Source organism: Ursus americanus, chromosome 23, assembly GCF_024610735.1.
Source record: "Ursus americanus isolate L20-20 chromosome 23, mUrsAme1.1.p, whole genome shotgun sequence".
In the NCBI taxonomy this organism is placed as follows: Eukaryota; Metazoa; Chordata; class Mammalia; order Carnivora; family Ursidae; genus Ursus; species Ursus americanus.
This window is the reverse complement of record NC_142149.1, coordinates 24,184,585-24,206,625: the sequence shown is the minus strand read 5'-3', so window position 1 is coordinate 24,206,625 and position 22,041 is coordinate 24,184,585. Positions and strand designations below refer to the sequence as shown.

At 41.9% G+C, this 22,041-nt stretch overlaps 1 protein-coding gene across 2 annotated transcripts in view; it reads left to right on the top strand.

Moving 5' to 3' along the window:
- The first annotated feature begins 3,394 nt into the window (after positions 1 to 3,394).
- The window catches only part of SPOP (speckle type BTB/POZ protein), a 63,763-nt gene continuing 45,116 nt past the window's right edge, over positions 3,395 to 22,041 (top strand). For both annotated transcript variants that reach the window (XM_045813720.2, XM_045813719.2), the window contains exon 1: positions 3,395 to 3,571. The gene's annotated coding sequence lies outside the window, so the exon portion shown is untranslated. The remainder of the gene's footprint in view (positions 3,572 to 22,041) is intronic.

The following is a 22,041-nucleotide window of genomic DNA, read 5'->3' as shown; positions in this document are numbered from 1 at the left end:
AATCCCTGCCTCCCAAAGAACTTGAAAGAATTCAAGAAAAGGAGGGAGCCTGGTGTACAGATGAAACCAGGGCTTGGAGACCCGAGCAGTTATATGAACACATACCCCCCAAACCCACGTTCAGTAGCACCACCATAAATAAGCGGGGTCTGCTCTATGCCAGGGACTCTGCTACGTGCAAATATTATCTCAGTTAATGCGTACAACAATATGATACGGGGGACCTTATTTTCTCCGTAGTTCAGGCGGAAAAACTGAGGCTCACAGAGTCTGTCCGAGTTTATACTGTAGTAAGTGTTAGTGTTGAATTGGGTCTCCAGACAAGGAGGCTGAAACTCTTTCCTCAAGGCATAGCTACCTCGCTATGAAATTTAATCAACCGATCAATGTATCTCCACTGCCAATTTTCCATTAACCCCATTGTGGCCTCAGCACCCCGATCCACGTGTTCTTGTTGACGTGCTTCCTTGTGTGTGGTTTTACACTTGTGTCCCAAAGTATGTCATCTGTCTCTGTTCCTTTAGACTGGGAACCTCCAGAGCACAGGACCAGGCCTCCCTACTGAGGGTATTCCTTCCTGCCTACACATCCCTGATGTCCCTGCGGGGCTCCACCATGGCAGGCCTCGGGCTGGGGTTCATTGAGTGGCCAACTGAATCACCGTATAGAGAGGAGAGAAGGACTGTATCTTGCTACAGTGCTTACGGCCGGATGGGAGTCTGGACTCCTCTTCCGTTCGGTCCTGCCTGCCTCCACCTCCCCTACAGCTTCAAGGGAAATCATGCCTTTGCTTCCTGGACTATAAAATGGAGCTGAAGATCCTCGTTGGCAGCATAAAGACCAGATGTCTTGCGGTCTTTTGAGACAGAGCCCTTGCCCAGACCTGGCTCATGATGGCCAACGAATACTTTGTCATTTGTGTTTGGGAATTAAGAAAACTGAGTTCGGCACGTTTCCTGCCACCGCAAGGAGCAGTGAATTGAATTGGTGCCGTTGTAAGCTTGATTGTTGTTGCATAGATAAAACCCTCATTAAGTCCCTCAAGAGGAGAAAAGAATTTTATTTTAAAGGGGGGGGGGTGCTTCTTGCTTGTCAGCGGTTACAACAACAAAACAGTAAATGGAGGAAATAATGAAATAACCGAATTCCCCCCCTCCAAACCTCGTCAAGAGGCTCGGTGAGTTTTTAATTAGTGCTTCGTTTTCAATAAATCCGTATCTGTACGTGGCGGTGATTCTTTCCTGGATAAGGGAAAGATAATAATGAGAATCCTATTTTTCAGTCCCACACTAAAGGGATGCCTCGTATATTTAATCATGCTGTAGAAATCCTGGCAGCTTTCTCTGAGCCCAGCCTCTGCTCTAATTACATTTCTAGATTTTAGTAAATTGAAAGGGAAAATGTAGGAACAAAATAATTAAAACCGAAGAGGAAGTGCATATTAAAAAGGAGAAGCTGTTTAAAATTCTTCCACACAGTGTTTCCAAGGACATCTACAGTCGTTTAATCAGATCCACACCAAATCAAAGCCCTTTGTACAGAGGCTGGTGGATCACATCTCAGGTGGGCGGGATGGTCCCCACAGCAGAACGGGAGCCTCACTGCACCAGGCTACAGATGGGGCAGGACTCACATCCTTCCAGAGCTCTGGAGAGTCAGGGCCAGTCTGGACAAGCTGCTCGCACAGACTCACTAGTCCCCAGGAGCCCCTTCCCAGGTGCCAGGCAGAATCTGACTATATCCTATTGATGAGCCCCAAGTGTGAGGTAGCTAAACTATGCTCTCCCCACCTCCAGTTTCCTTTTTTCTGCACCCCTTCCCACCCCCTAGGCTGCTCCCTCCAAGAAGTACCCTTTTTCTTCCTTCCTTGCTAATCTGTGAAAAGAACAGGCACTGAACAGCCTCAGTGACACCAGGAGTCAGCTGCGTGAACTGGGTTACCGGGTTACCTGCGGGGCACTGAATTTTCACAAGGACCGAAACCCTTGCTGGCTTCAACTAGAGAAACGAATATTCGTCGAGGGTGATGATGAGTGGAACCTCACTGGAAAGTTTCAAGCATCAGCCTACTAGGTACAAAAGCTCTTTTTGTTCTAAGCAACATAGGCCCGGTACTCACATCGTGGTGGAAGTTAGGACCTTCATTTCTTGATCACGTTGTCTAAAATACAGTCGGAGCGAGCTCTAGGAGCTTGCAGGGCTTTGTCTGTGATTCCCAGGACATTCTAAACCGTGGGATTGTAGGCCATGCTTGTGTACTTGAAAGTGGAAGGCAGCCTGACGCCGTCGGGGGTTTCTTTCCAAACCCCTGTGGCTTTGCTCGTGGGCTCCCAGGCTTCCCTAATGAACAGACTCACCGGCCACCTGGCGCCAGGACGCATGTGGCAGGAGACAAGTGAGCACAGTCTCCTGGAGACAATCCCATGGCAGCAAAGCTTCCGGAAGCTGGTCCCAAGGCAGGGCCCACACTTGATCACCCCATGACCTGCAGATTCACCTGCTGCTCTTTTGGGTCCAATGCCTCTGACATTTGAGTGTGTGTATCTGTGTAATGATGCTATCTCAGCGTGGAAAAGAGACAATGCCTGCTCTGGATTCTTTGGCTTCGTTCAGTAGGAACAATTTTTGAAAGTTTAAGCTAAAGGAAAGGATCGTAGCAATAACAAAGATCCCATCCCTGACATTATCACTCTGACGTGGGGATGACTTTTTTTTTCTCCCAGGGCCAAGATGCTGAGGCTTTTTTTTTTTCTTTTACTCAACTCGGGAGTCACTGATGGCCCTTGGGAGCCAGGATGCGAGGCTGGCTGGGGACCCAGGTGTCCAAGACAACAAGTTGTCATTGAATCAGGTCCTTTCAGTTAAGCCACCCACATGCCCCCCTACCCCTAAGAGAATGGTCCTTGGTGTTGTTTCCAAATGCCAGAATCTAAGTTGCTTAAAAGTCTTTAGAATTATCGTGAAGTCCAAAAAATGTTTTACTGACACAAAGCTGTTTAGAAGAAGTGAGGGAATGCAAGTTAAAGTCGTTGGTAATCCATACACTTCTTGCAAATGTAAATTGCTATTGTTCAATGCCTTTATTGTTACGCTGCCCGCCCCGACCCCCCCCCCACCCCCCTTGGTAGTGGTAAGGCCTCTATTGGGTCCTCGCACCTCCACACAGCCTGCCGCGCCGGGCACGCAACCCCCTCCGTGTTCCCGCCTCTTTCTAGTCAGGCCCCTCCTTCCCCTCAAATCCCCCGGCCCCGAGGAGCCGTCGGGACGCACGCGCACTAAGGGAGGTAGGCGGAGTCTTGAGGAAGAAGGAGGAGGGGCAGGAGAACCCAGGGAGGGGAGAAGAGGGGCGGAGGCCGCGCGGGGTGGGGCCCGGCGGGTACGCGCTCGCTGCGTCGACGTGCTGACGCCATGACGCCCCGGCCGGTGTGTGTCGGTGTGTGTGTGTGTGAGTGTGCGCGTTCCGAGTGTGTGTGTATTTGTGTATCGGCGGTCCCGCAGGTCCCGGATGTTGCGGACAGTATGAAGCGAGCGCAGGGGGACGGGGACCAGCAGCTGTCGCCGCCGTTCTCAGGTGAGTGGGGGGAGGAGAGTCAAGGGAGAGGGTTGTCCTGTCGGAGTGTGGGGGGGCGCCTCCCTTAAGAGGTGACTGACCCCCAACTCCCCCCCCCACCCCACCCCCGGCACACATATACTCTTCTCTGTCCCATATCCCACGTCCTGGGTTACGTGGCCTGGGAATGCCAGAGCCTAATCAACCGTTCCTTCTCCCAATCCCAAGCATTCAGGAGACACAAATGCGCCCCCTGCCTTCAGCCCCCCCATCATTTTCCCAGCCCCATCCCCCTTGCCAAATAGTGAGCTGTCGCCTGCGGCGAGATGGGTGACTGCGCATGCGCGAGTGTGAACGAGCCAGGGGTGCTTGTTCGCTGCCCCCGGGGCGCATGCGCATCGCTGTGTTGCAGGGACCTGCGGGATAAAGAGCCCCTTGACCACGCGCCCGCCTTCTTCCCAGACAGTGGGCTGCCAGATAGTGCGCCTGTTGCTCCTATCCAAAAGGGAGAGTTTAAATTATTTGACGGACTTATTGACAAAGCAGTATTTGCATCTGGTGTTGCCCTAGGGACTCCCAGGCTACTAACGCCTTCCAGAGCCAGCGTGCCCCACGCTGACCCTTCTTTTGAAACTGTCACTGCAACTTCTAGTTCCAGCATTACTTTTCTTTCCTCCCACAGTCATGCGGTACTTTTAATACAAACATCCCCTAAACTAGGAGCAGGCGCCCCAACCCATTCAATTATTCTGGCAGGGGATTTTGGTGGCCTTTCTAAGGAGAACCAAGGGTCACAAAAAAGAAAGTAAGGGGCACTACCTTTTAGTAAAATTCTTAATTATCTTCGTAGAACTAGGTGAGATAGAGATAACACAGTGTAAGGCTTAGAGCAGTAACTGTAAATCAAGACATCAGGGTCCTGTCATCTCTAGCCCTCCTACTTCGTGTGACCTATTTGCCTCTTTTTTTAAGTAAAGGAAGATCTTTCTTTAAAAAAAAAAAAGGATCTTCCTTAGCACTTTCGTTTTAGCTGTACATTATTGATGCTCTGTGAACATCCCACGAAAACAAAAGCAATCTGAAACTACTAGTGGAGGATAACTCACCCAGTGGAGGTTTTAACTTTAAGCAGTGGGTGTGATGTTACTTGCCCATTTGCAAATAACGAAGAGCAGTATAAAATAAGGAACTCTAAAGTACAGTAATATTTCAGTGATCTAGGACCTAGGTTTTCAGTTGGCAGATTATTCACGATCCTTAATTTGCTGCTGTATTGCCACTCTTGGATACTTCAATGCTTCTTCCCTCTGCCAGCAGAACAGGGTGAGGAAATGATAAATTCTTACAAGCAGGTTTGCTGAATAGCAGTGAAACGAAGAGCTGAATTGTTGGGGGGGGGCAGCTTTTTGTGTGTTTTTCAGTTATCTGTGCCAAACCTGTTTCCTATCTGGATAACGGGATGGGTGACATTAGTAAGCCTTATTTTCTATTTTCTTCTCTTTTTGTTCTTTCTTTGGTATTCTAGCAAGGCTTTTCTGGCTGTCATTCTTAACTGTAGGACCTTGTGTTTGGGGGTCTTAAATTTTTTTAATAATTTTTTAATTATAATTTTATAAATTTTTTTCTTTTCACTTCCCCTTTTAACTCTGGCCTTTGCATGGTTCAGCTGTCTTTTGTGCTGTTTTCTGTTGCCATGGTTACAGTGGGAACCAAGAGATGACCCAGAAACAGCACAGGAATTTGGGGGGCATATATCATCCTGTTTCCTGGAAAGAGCTGGAGACTCATCTTGTTTTCCTCGTGTGAAGACTGAGGAGTATAAGTTATTGTTGACAGCTCCACGCTTAGGGTGGGGATGGATGGTGTCCATTGGCACTTCGTTGACTTCTGTTAGAGCTATTCATAGTGGTTAGTGAACTGGAAGATGTTCAGTGTTACCTGTGTCCAGACTTGCATCAGGTTCTGGTACAAATCTTGAGATAAAACTATTGAGGCAGTAAGTAGCCATTTCTCAGGAGGTTTCTGTCATCTGTGATGCTTTGTTTTTATCTGGAAGCATTTCATCTGGTTGAATTTACTGAAGCCTTATTCAAAAATTTTTATGGTGTGAAGGCATGATTGCTTTTAGGATTAAGATGAGTATCATTAATTTGTATTGGTGCAGAGCCGTGTTTAAAAAGGCTCTTTAGAATGGGTAACACATGGGGTGCCTGGGTGGTGCAGTCGGTTAAGCATCCCACTCTTGGTTTTGGCTCTGGTTATGATCTCAGGGTCATGAGATCAAGTCCCGAGTAGGGCCCCACACTCAGCTCAGAGTCTGCTGAAGACTCTCTCCCTTACTCCCCCCCCCCGCTTGCTCTCACTTTCTCTCGTTCTCTCTCAAATAAATCTTTAAAAAAATAAGACGGGTAACACACATGAAACAAAATTCAAAAGGTCCACAGAGAGAAAAATCCTCCTTCTGTGTCCACTTTTCCTCGTCTAGTTAAACCCTCCTAAGCCCTCTGCAAAGGAAACTGTTGTTACCTGTATCTTGTTTACCCTTCCAGAGATAGTCAGTGCTTTTACAAGCATATACAACTATGGACCCTTTTAAGTTGTTGTTTTTATTTACTGTTTAACACAAATAGTAAGATACTATAGCCATTATTCTGCACTTTGCTTTTTTCACTTACTCTATCTTGGTTATCATTCCATACAGTACTGGAATACCTCTTCCTTTCTAAAAGATGACAGATATTCCCTTGTACAGATGTACCATCATTCAGCCAGCTCTTATTTTTGGATACTTAGGTTGTTTCCAGTGCTACAGTTAATTCCTTGTATGTGCTTTTTAGGTACATGGGTATCTTTTGGGTAAATTCCTAGTGGAAGTGCTGGATCAGAGGATATTTGCATTTTTAATGTTGTTAGATACTGCTGAATTGCTTGCCATAGAGGTACGAATTTATATTCCTGCAAGCAGTGTGTGAGTCTGCCTCTTTCCTCACTAGCACTGTATTATCGACATTTTTTTTTATGTTTGTACAGTCTTTTATCTAAGATTTTAAGTTCATTATGTAGCTTGTTAAAGCTTCATTATACCTAGGAGTTGTGGATAAATACTGTCGCTGTTTTGCAGATGCGAGTGGTAGTGGAAGATAGTGTTCAAGTGAAGAGTAATATCATGAGAATAAAGTCATATGCCTGGATAACACAGCAAATCCATGACACTCCTCAGAAGACATGTAAAACTTATGTTCCCTCTAACTCTTAGATACTAGTTTCTCTATGCAAAATTCTGTAAGCCCATAAGTGATGTTTTATGATAGCTTTGACTCAAAATTGTTTGTACACGCAAACTGCCATTCTGTTGAGGAATTGAAAAGCTAACCCAGTTAGTTAAAGATGCTTTACTGAGGGGCGCTTGGGTGGCACAGTCGTTAAGCGTCTGCCTTCGGCTCAGGGCGTGATCCTGGCATTATGGGATCGAGTCCCATATCAGGCTCCTCCGCTGGGAGCCTGCTTCTTCCTCTCCCACTCCCCCTGCCTGTGTTCCCTCTCTTGCTGGCTTTCTCTCTCTGTGTCAAATAAATAAATAAAATCTTAAAAAAAAAAAAAAAAAAGATGCTTTACTGAGTGCTTTCACCAGATATTGGTACTAGTACTTTTTAAAAGTCTGCTGATTGTGGAATATTTCACTATGAGCTGTGAGGAAATGGAAAAGAATTTAAAAATGCCTGGGCCTGAAGGAGCTCACAGTCTTGTTAGGAAACCAAATCTACTGAATATGTGAAATAGTAAGAGAACAGTTAGAATGGGAACGTAATACACAGTGTTCCATGTTGAGAGGACTTTGTAAGAGAGTGATAAGGTTTAGAGGAGAGCTCCTTTGGGAGGCCTTCCTGGAGGAAGTACATTTTGAGCCCTTCCCCACCCCCCCCTTACAACTGTTAATGTTAAAAATTTTAAACATACAGAAAAATTCAAAGAATAGTACAGTTATCACCTTTATGCCATTTATGTCCTAGATTCCATAATTTACATTTTGCTATTTTGCTTTATGTATATATGTGCTTGTGTTTATATATATAATATGTAAATTTTTGTATTGCAGATATGACATCTCAGTACTTTCATGCTTGAAATACTTTAGATACATCTTCTTAAAGAGATTGTTTTGCTTAATTGTTCTTAGGATACATTGTCCTAGTTAAGGCAATTAAGAGTAATTTCCTAAAACCATCTAATATCCAGTTAATGTTCAGATTTTTCTCCAAGCATGTATCTTTAGTCTTTTTTAAATCTAGAGCAGTTTCTTTAGAAGCCACAAGAATTGCCTTTATGAAGAGACCAGGGCGTTTGTCTTGTAGAATATATCACTTCTGGAATTTTCTGATTGTTTCCTCACAGTTTAATTTGTTCCTTTATGCCCGTATTTCCTATAAACTGGCATTTAAGTCTATGGTCTGATTAGATTCAAATTAAACACTTTTGTTAAGAATTCACTGGGGCGCCTGGATGGCTCAGCCATTAAGCATCTGCCTTCGGCTCAGGTCATGATCCCAGGGTCCTGGGATCGAGCCCCGCATTGGGCTCTCTGCTGAGAGGGAAGCCTGCTTCTCCCTCTCCCAGTCCCCTTGCTTGTGTCCCCTCTCTCGCTGTCTCTCTCTGTCAAATAAATCTTAAAAAAAAAAAAATTCTTCATAGATGTTGCTTTGTACCTCATATTGGGTCACAATAAGAGAAATAATGTCATAATAGCCCATTATTAATGATGTTGAGTTTGTTTGATCATTTGTTTAAAATGATAAATACCGAATCTCCAGTGTAGACGTTTTTCTGTCTTTGTAGTTAGTAAGTAATGTGTAGCGCGGTGACACTTGGGAACTATATATACCGTTCCACTTCTCCAGCAGTCTGTCACCTAATGATAGTGATCCTTGTCCGAACCAGTTGTTTCTTTGGTTGTTGTAAAATGCTGATTTCCTAATTCTGCTATTCCTTTTACATTGATTAACCTTCAATCTTCTGTAAAGATTTCCCTCATCCGGGGCGCCTGAGTGGCACAGCGGTTAAGCGTCTGCCTTCGGCTCAGGGCGTGATCCCGGCGTTGTGGGATCGAGCCCCACGTCAGGCTCCTCTGCTGTGAGCCTGCTTCTTCCTCTCCCACTCCCCCTGCCTGTGTTCCCTCTCTCGCTGGCTGTCTCTATCTCTGTTGAATAAATAAATAAAATCTTTAAATAAAACAAAAACAAAACCTCTGCTATCGGGGTTGTAGGTCTTCTACATGTCCTTTAAAAAAAAAAAAAGATTTCCCTCATCCGTTAGGAATAATTATAATTTCTATCAGAAGTTAGGTAAATTCTTAATTTTCCTTTTTAACGATTTCCTGAGGAAGGAGATGGTATAATAATCACCCCTAATGGTGGCAAATGAATTGTTCCTTTTTCTCACTTTCTTTGCTTTAGTATCATTGTAAATTCATGGACCTTAATTTATTCTACATGTTACCAACAATTATAGACATTTTTTGAAGCTCAAAATGTTCCATATTTGGCTTGTGGAAACCTTTTAAGCTTGGTGTATGAGTGCTTCCTTGCCCTCGGGTACAAGAAGTTCCTGCCTCACTTTGTGTTTTTCCTGTCCTAGTTGTGGAACCCTCATCTGTGTGTGTGTGTGTGTGTATGTGAGAGAGAGAGACACACACACACACACGTGTGTATATACGTCCATATGTAGGATTTATATGTATATCACATTTTCCCTTTTATTATGTTGTTCACGGAGCTTCTGGAGCCAACATCTAAAAACTGAAGGTGCCTTTATTCTAACACAGTGCACCTAGTGTTTGACTCACCTCTGTGCCACTGACGTTGCTGGATTCTGGATCTTAGACCTCACAGATTCCTTGTTTTGAATACTTTATGTAAAAGACAGGTAGTACCTCTGAGGACAGCATTGCCTCCACCCACCTCCCTAGTATAAGGTTAGCTGTAGAAGAGACTGGGAGTTTCTTCTCTCAGAGCAACCTTGCTTTTTTTCCGAGATGAAAGGTACACAAAATGGAATTTAGAGATGGAAACTGTGTTTATGAGCTTTCTTGGAGACGTGGGGTTTGAGTGTTCTGTAAAAGCATCTTAGCTTGTACGTGCACAAGCATGTGTTTGTCTTTCCTTCCTTTTCCTCATTTCTGCACGGTTCTCCACACGGTTGAACCGTTATGTAAGATTATGCTGTGATAGCATATTTTTTTCATTATCACTAGATTTTCATCGTAAAAAAAAAGGGAATGAGACAAATTGTTCTTAATTAGAGAAATTTTTCAGATAGGCCATGAACTCTGATATCTAGCTGTCTTAACTCAGGGTCTGGAACAGTGCTGAGTCCTGTGGATTTCTGTCATGTACTGTAGACTCCGGAGAAATATTGGCACATCCCCAGTGTTTTCTTAAAAATCCATCACACTAATGGAGGTTAATACAAACAAAAGGTACAGTGGAACTGCATTCTGAAGCTGGTTTTAGGGGCTGGACTAATCCCTGCCTTAGCAGAAAATGTTTTATTAGACTCTTACCATGTAGTGGTATTTTGAATAATCTTACTGATTTCAAGTTACTCAAGGACTGATAATAACAGTATTGTAATATGTATCTGAAAATTTTTTTTTCTACTATCTTGTCAGATTTACTTCCAGACTTAATAAGGTTATTCTCAACCTGGTTTCATAGCAATACTGGCCCCATGTTAAATTCTGGTTGTGTATTCAGGGAAGCATACCTGGTTTTTTTGTGTTTGTTTTCAGGCATGGTGAATCACTCTGAAAGGCCATGCTGACACATTTGCTGCTAAGATCCAATGGCTTCTTTTACTTTTGTTTTTGACAAGCTCCCATTATAGGAAAAAAGATTCTGAAATATAATCTCTTCAGGAAATGCTTGGGCCTTCATTCTTAGAACTGTAGTCACGTTAATAGAATTGGCAGGAGTTGCCTCACTGCTCTGTGTGGCAAAGCTGGTCATGGCGCTTGGGGAGAGCTGGGTGCAGACCTCAGAGTGGGAGTTAAACGTTCAGACAGTAGCCCTTACTTGACTGTGAAGACCTTTCTTCTTGACTGTTTCTTTCTAAGAAGCTCTTGGCACAAATCTTCCCACTGTCCACTAGCTACATTAGAGAAGAGCTTGCAGTTGTTCTCTGAAAGCCTCTGATTCCTCCTGTCTAGTGTATCTGTGTACTTGTAAGAAAAATGTATGTGATCATTCATCTCCTTAATTTAAGATTTACACAATTTTTGGTATTTAGAAACAGGTACTGTTTTCTGTTTCTGTCATTCTGACTACTTCCTAAGAGTGGGGTCATATGGCATTTGTCCTTTTGTATCTGGCTTACTTCCCTTAGCATAATGTGCTCGAGGTTCATCTGTGTGCTAGCTCTGTCAGAATTTCCTTCCTTTTCAGGGCTGAGTAATAGTCCATTGTGTGCATATATACCCCATTCTGTTTATTCATTTATCTATCGCTGTTCCCTTGCGTTGCTTCCACCTTTTGGCCACTGTGAATCATGCTGCTCTAAACATGGGTGTTCAGCTGTCTCTCTGAGATCCTGTTCAGTTCTTCTGAGGAACTGCCATACTGTTTAATACAGAGGCCGCGCCATTTTACATTTCCACCAGCAGTGCACAAGCGTTCCAGGTGCTTACGTCCTCGCCAACTGTTACTATTTTCTGGGGGGTTTGGTAGTAGCCATCCTGAGGGTATGTTTAGTATTTTTTTTAACTTTATTTGATCTTCTATTGAAACTTAGTTTTAAACTTTAACAGAGTTGGATTTATTACGTTTTTCCATTATCATGTGTGTTTTTTTGTGTCTTAATGAAGAAATCCTCCCCTATACTGAGGTAACAGGTGAATCTTATATTTTCTTCTAAAGGTTTTAACGTTTTGTTTTTCACATTTAGGTCTCTGATCTATGTAGAATTTATTTGGATGTTTGCTGTGAAGTAGGGATCTAACTTTTTTCCATAACGATAACCCTGAAGTAGGAATTTAATTTTTTTTTCCATGAGGATAACCTGGTACCCCAGCATCACGTACTGAATAGTCATGTCTGCCCCTTACAACTTTATAATGCCACTTACATGTTTCTGTATTCCCTGTTCTGTAATGTTGGTCTGTTTGCCTGTCTCTCACTGGTACTACACTGCCTTAATTATGTTAGCTTTATAATTGTTCATATCTAGTAGGGCAAGACTCCCTGTCTTGTTCTTTTTCTGTTCGTCAGCTTCCCTGAAAAACCCTGTCAGGTTAGTATATTTTAATGAAGCCATTTGCTGTCTAAAATATATTGACATGATATATAATGGCCTTCTCCAAAAAGAAAATAAAGAAAAAACAAAACAAAAACAACAAATTAAGCCTCCCTTAATCTAGAAGCTGACCATTAAGCTTGTCTCTTGTTCTGAATAAGCCTATAATTTCCATTCAGAGTTTAATTTTGTTGGAGTGACTTTCATTTTGTAAGTGGATATGATCTTCAAATGGAGGAGAACCTTGTTATAATTTGGTGTCTCAGATGAGGACAGCAAATAAAACACTCTTGGTAACAATATTGTTAAGGCTTTCTTGATCATAAGGGAAAAAACCTATTTAAAATAATATATAAAAGATTTTTCAAAAGGAAATAGTTGTACAAGAATCCAAGGGAAAGCTGAACAACAGGACCTAGAGAGGGCTGGAACCAAAACAGTTCCAAGGACTTCAGCAATAAGACTTAATGGACTCTGGTGTTCTGCCATAAATAGACCTCAGTATCCATGAGGCTTAACTCAGATTCCTGAATGATACCTGATTTGGCCAGTCTAAGGCATGATTTTCTCTGGGCCACATGTCTGCCCCAGGTTCAACTGGTGGAGGACGAGGAAGGGAAGATTCGCTACAAACAGCAGTTTTGGGGGTGGCTGGAATCAGAGCCGATTCTCTTAGAGCAGTGGTTCTCAAACTTTTTAGTCTCAGGGTTCTATACTTTGAAAAATTATTGAGGACCCCAAGAGCTTTTGTTTATGTGGTTTATATCTATTGATATTTACCAAACTAGAAATTAAAATCAAAAACAGTTAAAAAAAGTTAATTATCTAGGGGCCCCTCGGTGGCTAAGTCCACTAAGCGTGCAGCTCTTGGTTTCAGCTCGGGTTATGATCTCAGGGTCATGGGATTAAGCAGCATGTCACGCTCTGTGCTCAGCGGGAGTCTGCTTGAGATTCTCTCTCTCCCTCTGCTTTTTCCCCACTCTCGAGCATGCATGCTCTCTCTCTCTCTCTCTCTCTCAAATAAATAAATAAATAAATCCCTAAAAAAACCTATCTCATGTTAATATAAATATCTTTATGAAAATAACTTTTTCAAAAAAAAAGGAGTGTGGCTTTTTTCTTTTTACATTTTTGCAAATCTCTTAAATATCTGGCTTAATAGAAGGTGGATTTTCATATCTGCTTGTGGATTCAGTCTGATGTGATTGATAGTTTTGATTGAAGTATTTGAAGAAAATATATCTGCAAAGGATATGTAGTTGGAAAAGGGAGGAGTATTTTCAGGCCAGTTGTGCGTATTCTTCTCTGATACTACACCAAAACTTGACAATTGGTAGTTTCTTAAAAGTTAAGTTGCTGGGTGGAAACGGAAATCATTGATGTTACTGTTACCTTAAAATCCATTGGCCTGTCTTGCATTTGAATGGGTTTTTTATCCATTCATGATTTGATAACGTACATTGGCTGTTTGGGAAATATTGGTTCATTGAGTTAAGCAAATTTTCCAAATGACACATTTCATAATGCAATATAAAAAAAACATTTTGGGGGCTCCTGGGTGGCTCAGTCGGTTAAGGACTGACTCTTGATCTCAGCTCAAGTCTTGATCTCAGGGCCGTCAGTTCAAGCCCTGCCTTGCTTTAAAAAAAAAAAACAAACAAACCCACAAAAACCACATTAGTTAGTATCATCACCCATCTCATCAGAAAAGTCTGTAAGTATTGGGAATCTGTCAGGCAGCTGCAAGATTTTCAAAATTCTAATTTTTGATTAAAAGCTTGAATTTTATCAAAATTTATTACTTCATCAAAAACATTCTTAAGTGAAATAGACTTTTAAAAAAAAATCACCCGTATATGATGGTGAAAGACACCGTGCTGTAGTGCAGTATGACGCCGTTGCCTTGATTTATGCTGAAGCACCAGTAGGTTTACCCATTGTTGATTTTGTACCACTAGTGCAAATGTCAATGCGGTGAAAAAGGCAAACGATTTCTTAGTATTATGAAAATAGTTTCAACCTTATAGACTCCTTGAAAGGGATCTCCAGGGATCCGTGGACCACATTTTGGGAACCACAGCCTTAGGAGAGGGTGTGGGTAGGGAAACAAAGGCCTGTTACTTGAGGTACAACAAGTGTTTCGTGGTAGGATTTTACTGCATTGCTCCTGCTGTTCTTCGCCATCATTTAACATGATGTAGAAATGAACGGAATACCTCAAAAGTTTCAGATTTCTTGTTGAATAGAAATGTTTTCCTAGTCATGATCATTTTCAAACAGCAGAGTGTAAGGTATCCAGATTTTTCAGCCAGGTATTCTTTCAAGTATGTGATCATCTTAAGGCAACCCATGTTAATATAGTCTGTGGGATTTCTGTTCTGGTAGTAGCACGTGCAGTTTAACATTTCTTTCAAACAGTTGCATACATTAAAAAATTTGGTATCCAAAACTTTGGGAAGATCTTGCCTTTGCAGAAAAGGCATAGAAGGGGAGGTTAAGGCTGGGAATCTGCCGTTCCAGCCTTACATCTTTTGGTTATTAAAGGTCTTGCTAAAGAGAACGTCCCTCCCCCCATCTCTCACCCCCATTTAAATATGCTTTATGACAGAGAGGTAGAAGTGCTGTTAACTGACTTCATTTCAACAAATATCTATTGAGTGATACGTAGTGAAATGAGTGGGAATTAAACCAGTATTACATATTTTGGTGTTTAGAAGAGGAAGGGATCCTTTAGTTGGGGAAGTTGGGGTGGGAGTCAGGATTGTCTTCGTGAAGGTTGCCTTTGAGCTGGGTTTTGAAGGGTAGGTATTTTGAAGGCTGGAATTTTGATGGGCAGAGATGGGAAGAGAATTCAGGCAGAAGGAATGTCATGAGCAAAAATGTGGAGGTGGGGAAATGCAGTGTTTGTGAGTATAGGGTATGTACTGGAAATAATGAGCAGTGCAGTGTGGCTGAAGCGAAAAATGCCTGAGATAATAGGAGATAAGATAGGAGAGAAATTGGCCCTGAACATGGAAGGTCTTCTATCAAGGCCAGACAGTTAGGCTTTAATGTGGTAAGTGATGGAGAGACTTTGAAAGATTTTGATTGAAAAATAACATGATCAGAGTGTGCTTTCAGAAAATGTAGTCAAACTCATTCATTAGTATATTCGTTGACTATTTTTTAAAATAGTTACTCTGTGCCAGTTAAGCATGAAAAACAGTGTATATAATGGTGAACCAAATAGAAAATCCCTATTCTCGTGGAATTTCCATTCTAGGAAAGGAGTTTCAACAAATAAATACAAATGTAATTACAAATTATTAATGAAGGAAAGGAATAAATTACTATTGGGGAATAATGGGATACTTCAGTTTAGTTGGGGGAATCTGGGAAAGCCTTGCAGGGGAAGTTAAATATTAACTGAGTACTTCCGTCGTGCCAGATGCCATTTTAGGTACTGGGGATATACAAGGAACCAAAGAGACAAAAATCCCAGCTCTCATGAAGTGCATATTCAGGCAGTAAATAAATAAATTATATGGTATGTTAGAAGGCGGTATGTCCCAAGGAGAAAAATAAAGCCCAAGAAAGAGATAGGGTATGTTGGATTGGATGTGGAGGTTACAATTGTACGTGGAATGGCCATGGAATTTCTCACTAAAGCACTACAGAGGTAATATTTGAGTAGGCTGATGGGCTCAGCCTGTTCAAGGAACAAGCAGGGAGGCCAGCATGGCTGGAGTTAAGTGAGCAAGGGAGAAAGTAGCAGAAGTGAGGTCGGAGAGGCTAGTGGGGGTCCAGAAGCTGCAGAGCAGTGGTTCTCAGCCGTAGCCACATGTTGGAATTGCCCGAGCAGCTTTTACAAATCCCGGGGCTCGGGCTGCACCTCACACCACTTAAATAAGAATCTTTGCAGGTGGGACTCAGTGGCAGAGGCAATGGAGAAAAGTAGATGGATTTGAGAAGTATGTTAAAGAAAGAATCCATTTAATTATAGATTGGATGTGGGGGTTGAGGAAGAAGAGTGTCAAGACTGACTCCCAGCTTTCTGGCTCAAGCTGTTGGGTGTGTAGAGGTGCCGCTTACTGAGATGGGAGTGGGGGATAAGAATGGGAGGGGTAGGTGTGGGATTTGGAGGGAAGATCAGAAATCAGGAGTTCAATTTTAGACATGTTAAATTTGAGATGCGAACGCGGCTAAGTATACATACGTTAAGTAGGCAGATATATGAGTGGGGCTTGAAGTGAAGTCAGAACTTGAGGTAATAAATTTGTATATCGTGTGCTTATGATGGTCTTAAAAGTATCTAAGTGACATCACATAGGATAGATTTGATGGAAAGAACTGGAGGTGTGGAAAGTGGCTAGCCAGTTCCAGCAAACTGCACAGGGATTGGTGCTAGTGTGAACTGGGATCGTGGCGGTGGGACTAGAGAAGAGAAAAAAGAGTAAGTTGGAGATTTGAGGCCCCGGGGAGCTTGTAAGGAGTGGGGGCGGACAGTAGGCCAGGAATGCAAGACAGCTTTGAGATACCAAGCCCGGGTGAATGATCGGTCTGTTAGCAGATATAAAATAGTCAGGAGGAGCCGCTTTGGAAAAAAAGATAGTGTTTGGCTTTGCATGTATTGACATTTAGGAGAGGCTGCCTAGCAGGCAGGCAGTCGAATCTATTGCACTGGGTTTTCAAAGAGCAGATGAGGTTTTGAAAGATAGATCTAGGTCTCATTTATATAAAATTGATTCACCATGGGAGCGGCAAACTTTATGAAAATAAACATCCAAAGTATCTATCATAACCTGTTAGGTCCTCTGTGATGTGTTCCTGCCTGTTTCGTCTATGGTATTTTCCTTTGTTTACCATGATCGAGCCGCACTGGCTTTCTTTTTATTTTTCCAATATATCCAGCTAAGTCCTCCTTCAGGGCTTTTGTACTTTTTCATCTTGCTCTTCTTTTCCACTTGGTAGAGGGAATAGGCGTTCAGAGAGGAAACTTCGGGAGTTTTTATCTGGGGAGTAGAGACTATTCCAAGAGGTCCTTGCTTAGGTAGAGAGTATGGGTGAGCATCTGAAGTAGAATGGCGATGGGAGCCACAGACCAGTGCAGTTCTGTCGACACAAAGACACCAAGCACCATGCTGGTCTTAATGTACCCCAGGACTCAAATCTGTTGACCAGAAAGGCTCCACGTTGGTGGTCTGACGATGGGGTGGTGGTGGAGGTGATGGTCGACCTTTGGAATATAACTTGATGATAAGCTGACTCATTGCCCTCCTGTCACCACTTATGGAAATGTCCTCTGTGTAGGTGAGAAACTTCCTTTCTGAAAGCTGCTGGTATATTATTCCAGAAACTTTTGGTTTGAAGAAACAACATGAAAACAGCAGGGAAATGAACCGCATGTTGACCTTAGTGCATTGTCAGGGACTTACTTCTCTTTACGAAGCTGATGCATCACTCCTTAAGTGGTGGCGATCGCAGTAAATGTGAGTAATGCACTTTACACACGTGTCCTTAAAACGAGATGTGTGTAATAGCAAAATCTATGCTGTATTTTTATTCAGGATGAAAAGTTTTCCTTTTTCTGATTTTAAAATAATAGAAAAAAAGGAAAAAGAAAAACTTAAAATATTACATGTCACTAAAAATGATCTTTTAAAATAATTACATAGAATTCTTCAACAGAGTTTTTTTGTATGAATGCATCATATTTGGTCAGTTCCCTACAAATGAACTTCCTTTTTCTCTAGCTTTTGCTTGTAAATTATGCTGATGAATATCCTAATACATAAATATTTATACACTGATCAGATTGATTCATTAGTTTGGATTCTGGAAGTGGAAGTGGAATTTCTGTGTTTTTTTTTTAAGATTTTATTTATTCATTCAACAGAGATAGAGACAGCCAGGGAGAGAGGGAACACAAGCAGGGGGAGTGGGAGAGGAAGAAGCAGGCTCATAGCGGAGGATCCTGATGTGGGGCTTGATCCCATCACGCCGGGATCACACCCTGAGCCGAAGGCAGATGCTTAACGACTGCGCCACCCAGGCGCCCCTAAAGAACATTTTAATAAAGGAAAGAATCTATTATTCTGTCAGCCATTTTCTCCTTTCTATCTGATAAGTTGTTTTGTTTCTTAAATACCTATTCTTAGGTCTCACTAGACCTATCTAAAGAGGATTTGGGGGTAGGGGAAGACATACACAGAATTACAGTACTCGGCATCCTACTACATTAATTATCAGGTAAGGGATTCTAAGTAACCTTTGTTCACTGCCAAGAAAATGACAATAAGTATGATAGGAATTCATAGGGAGCTGCGGTGATGAGGAAAAGCTTCAAGGCAAGGTGGAACTTGACCTGGATCCAGAAGGGTAATATCCAAATAGGAGATGGGAGAATATTCCTGGTTTTTAGAATGGTATGACCAGATTTGAGGAAGGCACATGACTCTGTGTGTAAGCTGACACACAGGCTTACAGCCTAACCAACAGCTAATTGGAAAGGAGGCCTCAGGTGGTGGTGTAGTGGAGAAGCTTGTATGGGAGTGAAGTTATATTCCAGAGGACTGATTTTCTTCTTAGCACATCTGAAGTTGTTCAGTATAGAACTGGAAGATAGAGCAGATGCATAGATGTGGCCCAATTTAAACTGAATGCATTAAAGTCTCTTACGAAGTGTAGGAGAAGGTTATTTGTTTATGTCAGTGTATTATTTAAATAATGAACTTCCTGTAGATCTTAAAAGTTCTCTTCCCAAGGAAAAAACATTTTTGTAACTATGTGTAATGATGGACATTAACTAACCTTTTGTGGTGATTATTTTGTAGTGTTACACATATATTAAATCATTATGTTATGCACCTAAAGCTAATACAATGTTACATGTCAGTTATATCATAAATAAATAAGTAGGTGAACTTCCCAGTATTTAAATATTTATTATGTAGTTTCAGGTGTGTTGCAACTTCTGTGGATCTCAGTTTCTTCTATAAGATCAAAGAGTTTAGACAAGGTCGCGGAAGTACTTTCTGGTGCTGAGGTTGCTATGTAACCTTTCAAGAATACCTTGCTTTTATGACATAAATTGGCCTGCAGTTAGGCTGATACCCACTTCTAGCTCCTTAGGCACAATAATGCACCCCCACATATGTGAGAGCAAAATCTTCAGTTGGATGATTGCCTCCTGGCTCCCCAGGTCTAGAATGATTCACCTTTGGAAACTCAGCTGTTCTCACCTTTTATTTCTGAATGACATTTAGAGACTTTCGTTTGAAAGAATTTTATGGCTAAGACTGAGCCTCAAGAGGTTGCTGTGAGGTTGAGAGGAATTATTATATAATAATAGTTTTAAATGATCTTCCTGTTATTATCCATAGGAATTTATTTCATGCTGGCCTTCCTCTTTTATTTTGAATTCACCCCCATGATGACTTTAATGTATGCCATGCTATGTAAATACATTTTATTATTAATTTAGCCCAGATACAATTTTGGATATGAATCTATAGGAAAAATTACATAATACATTACAAAGTAAAATGTTAAGGATTTCTCTTTTACTCTGTTTTGAATTACTTATACCACTTTTTACCTCCTTTTGTATGGATAATTGAGAACTGACTAGTACTTTTTTAAACTCGGAGACTTTCAGTTTAAAGTGCACAAGCATCACAGGGTGATGTATGGAAGTATTGAATCACTATATTGTACAGCTGAAACTAATATAACGCTGTATGCTAACTAACTGGAATTAAAATAAAAACTTAAAAAAAATAAAGTGCACAATCAGGTTCACAGCTAATTAGTGACCTAGTTTAAGTGTCTCCCACCTAACATCACGTTCTTTTCACTAAACTGTACTGCCTTTGACCAAAATGTTGTGTTTTAGAGAGAACCAAGGCAAAATGTCATAAGGTGACCAACTAGCTCTTCTGACAAGCCCTCTCAGGATGCTTTTAATGTGATGGGGTCTTCAGGATTCAGGATACATTCGAAAGTTTTGCAAGTAAACTGTTTCTTCAGTGTCACCGGAGTTGATTGGTCTCAGGGAAAAGTGGCTAAACAAACTCACGAGGGGCCGACAGATAAACCAGCATGCCATTTGACTGACTGACTGATTGATTGATTGGGGGATGGCACGCAGAGGGAGAAAGAGAATCTTAAAGCAGGCTCCCTTCCCAGCGCGGAGCCCAACATGGGGCTTGATCTCAGGACCCTGAGATCATCACCTGAGCCCAAATTAAGAGTCTGACGCTTAACTGACTGATCTACCCAGGCACCCCAAGAATGCCATTTTATTAATTTTCATTGAAGGGTGGTGTTTTCCGTGACCTAGAAAACATATGTCTGCTCAGTCCATTCCCCTTCTATTGTCAGGGTATTATTAGCAAAAACTAATAATAGCTAATGTTTATGGAGGACTTACTGTGTCCCAGGCGCTGCTCTGAGCATTTTACATGTATATAAGACATTTGATCTTCATAGTAATCTTATGAAGGAAGAATTCTTACCTGTATTTTACAGGTGAGGAGTCTGAGGCACAGAGGATTTTTTTAATAACTTGAGATCGTGCACCTAGTAACTACTGTGTTGTATTAAGCGAAAGGTCACTTGGTAAGCATAGAATCTTAGCAAAGGGAAGTAAAAATCCTTGAGGCCATTTTATCTGGATCATGATATATTCACTCATTCCTTTTTCAAACATTTATTAAGCACCTACTATTTGCTGGGCACTGCCTAGACACCAGGCTTATCAAGGCGAATATCACAGTTAAGTGCTGCCCTCCAGGGACTCAGAGTCTAGTGAAAAAGGGGGGTAATCACAGCAGCAAGAGATTTACACATTGAAAGTGGGGAGGAGGAAGCATTGAAGTTCTACTTGGAGAGATTAGAGTAGTTGTTTACAAAGGTGAAGGAAAGGCATTCTGGATAGAGAAAACACTTTGTGCAAAGATGTTGTGCCAACCACTAGCTTACTCTGCAGGAATGAAACAAGAAAGCGTTGCACTAATTAAGGTAATACTGCAGTATAATATGATAATAAATGTCCTGAACTATAAGCTGTTGGTTGTGGGGATCAAGAGAAACAAATGGGTTTGAAATACATTTCTGAAGTAACAATGACAAGACGTGGGGATTGACTAAATTGGGGGATGGGAAGTGGAGGTGTGGGGAGTGAGAGACAGTGGGGAGTTAAGGCTAACTCCAGTATATCTGGTTTGAGCACTTAGGTGAATGGTAGGATCACTGAAGACAATCCGGTTTTTGGGGGGAGCATGGGCTTCCATTTTGGACCTGCTGAGTTTCAGATGCCTATGAGATAGCCACATGATGTCTAGTAGCAGGAAGCCGGTTTGCAGTAGAGAAGAGATAGGCATGTACGTGGTGACTGAAGCCATGGGAATTAATGAAATGGGGGCATTTGTAGTGATTTGGATTGGCTAGAAGGCAGGAGCAAAAGTGGAGAGGGCCGGTATTCCTCTATTTTCAGTAAATCCTTGTTTAAATTTTTAGGTCCTGTTTTGCCTGCTTTGACTTGGTAGAAATCTTGTCTTTTGAAGTAGGTGCTTTAAGTAATTCTTTTATTTACGGTTGTTGTCTTAAAATTTACACAGAAACTGTTTTGTATTTTGATTGTAGCGGTCTTACACGTGAACTTTGTTAAAATTCACAGAGTGTACACGAAAAGGTTAATTTTACTGCATGTAAAAACTGCAAAAAAAAAAAAAAAAGTACATCCAGAGTTTGGATCCTTTTAAAAGGATCTGGTTAGGGGTGCCTGGGTGGCACAGCGGTTAATCGTCTGCCTTCGGCTCAGGGCGTGATCCCGGCGTTCCGGGATCGAGTCCCACATCAGGCTCTTCCGCTATGAGCCTGCTTCTTCCTCTCCCACTCCCCCTGCTTGTGTTCCCTCTCTCGCTGGCTGTCTCTCTCTGTCGAATAAATAAATAAAATCTTTAAAAAAAAAAAAAAAAAAAAAGGATCTGGTTAGAGCTTTTTATGATGCCAAAACTTTGTCTAAACCTTGTCTCCAGTTCCTTAACCAAGCTCACAAATACTAAAATGGGTGGGTTTAAATTTATACATTCTTCTTGTGCTTGATTATCACTACTTAAAGGCAGTGAGGCAAGAAAAGATCTGAAGAATCTACAAACTGGATAGTGAGCACGGTACTGACTTCATTCTCCACCCCCCCACTCCCTATAAATTGTGAATGATTTCGC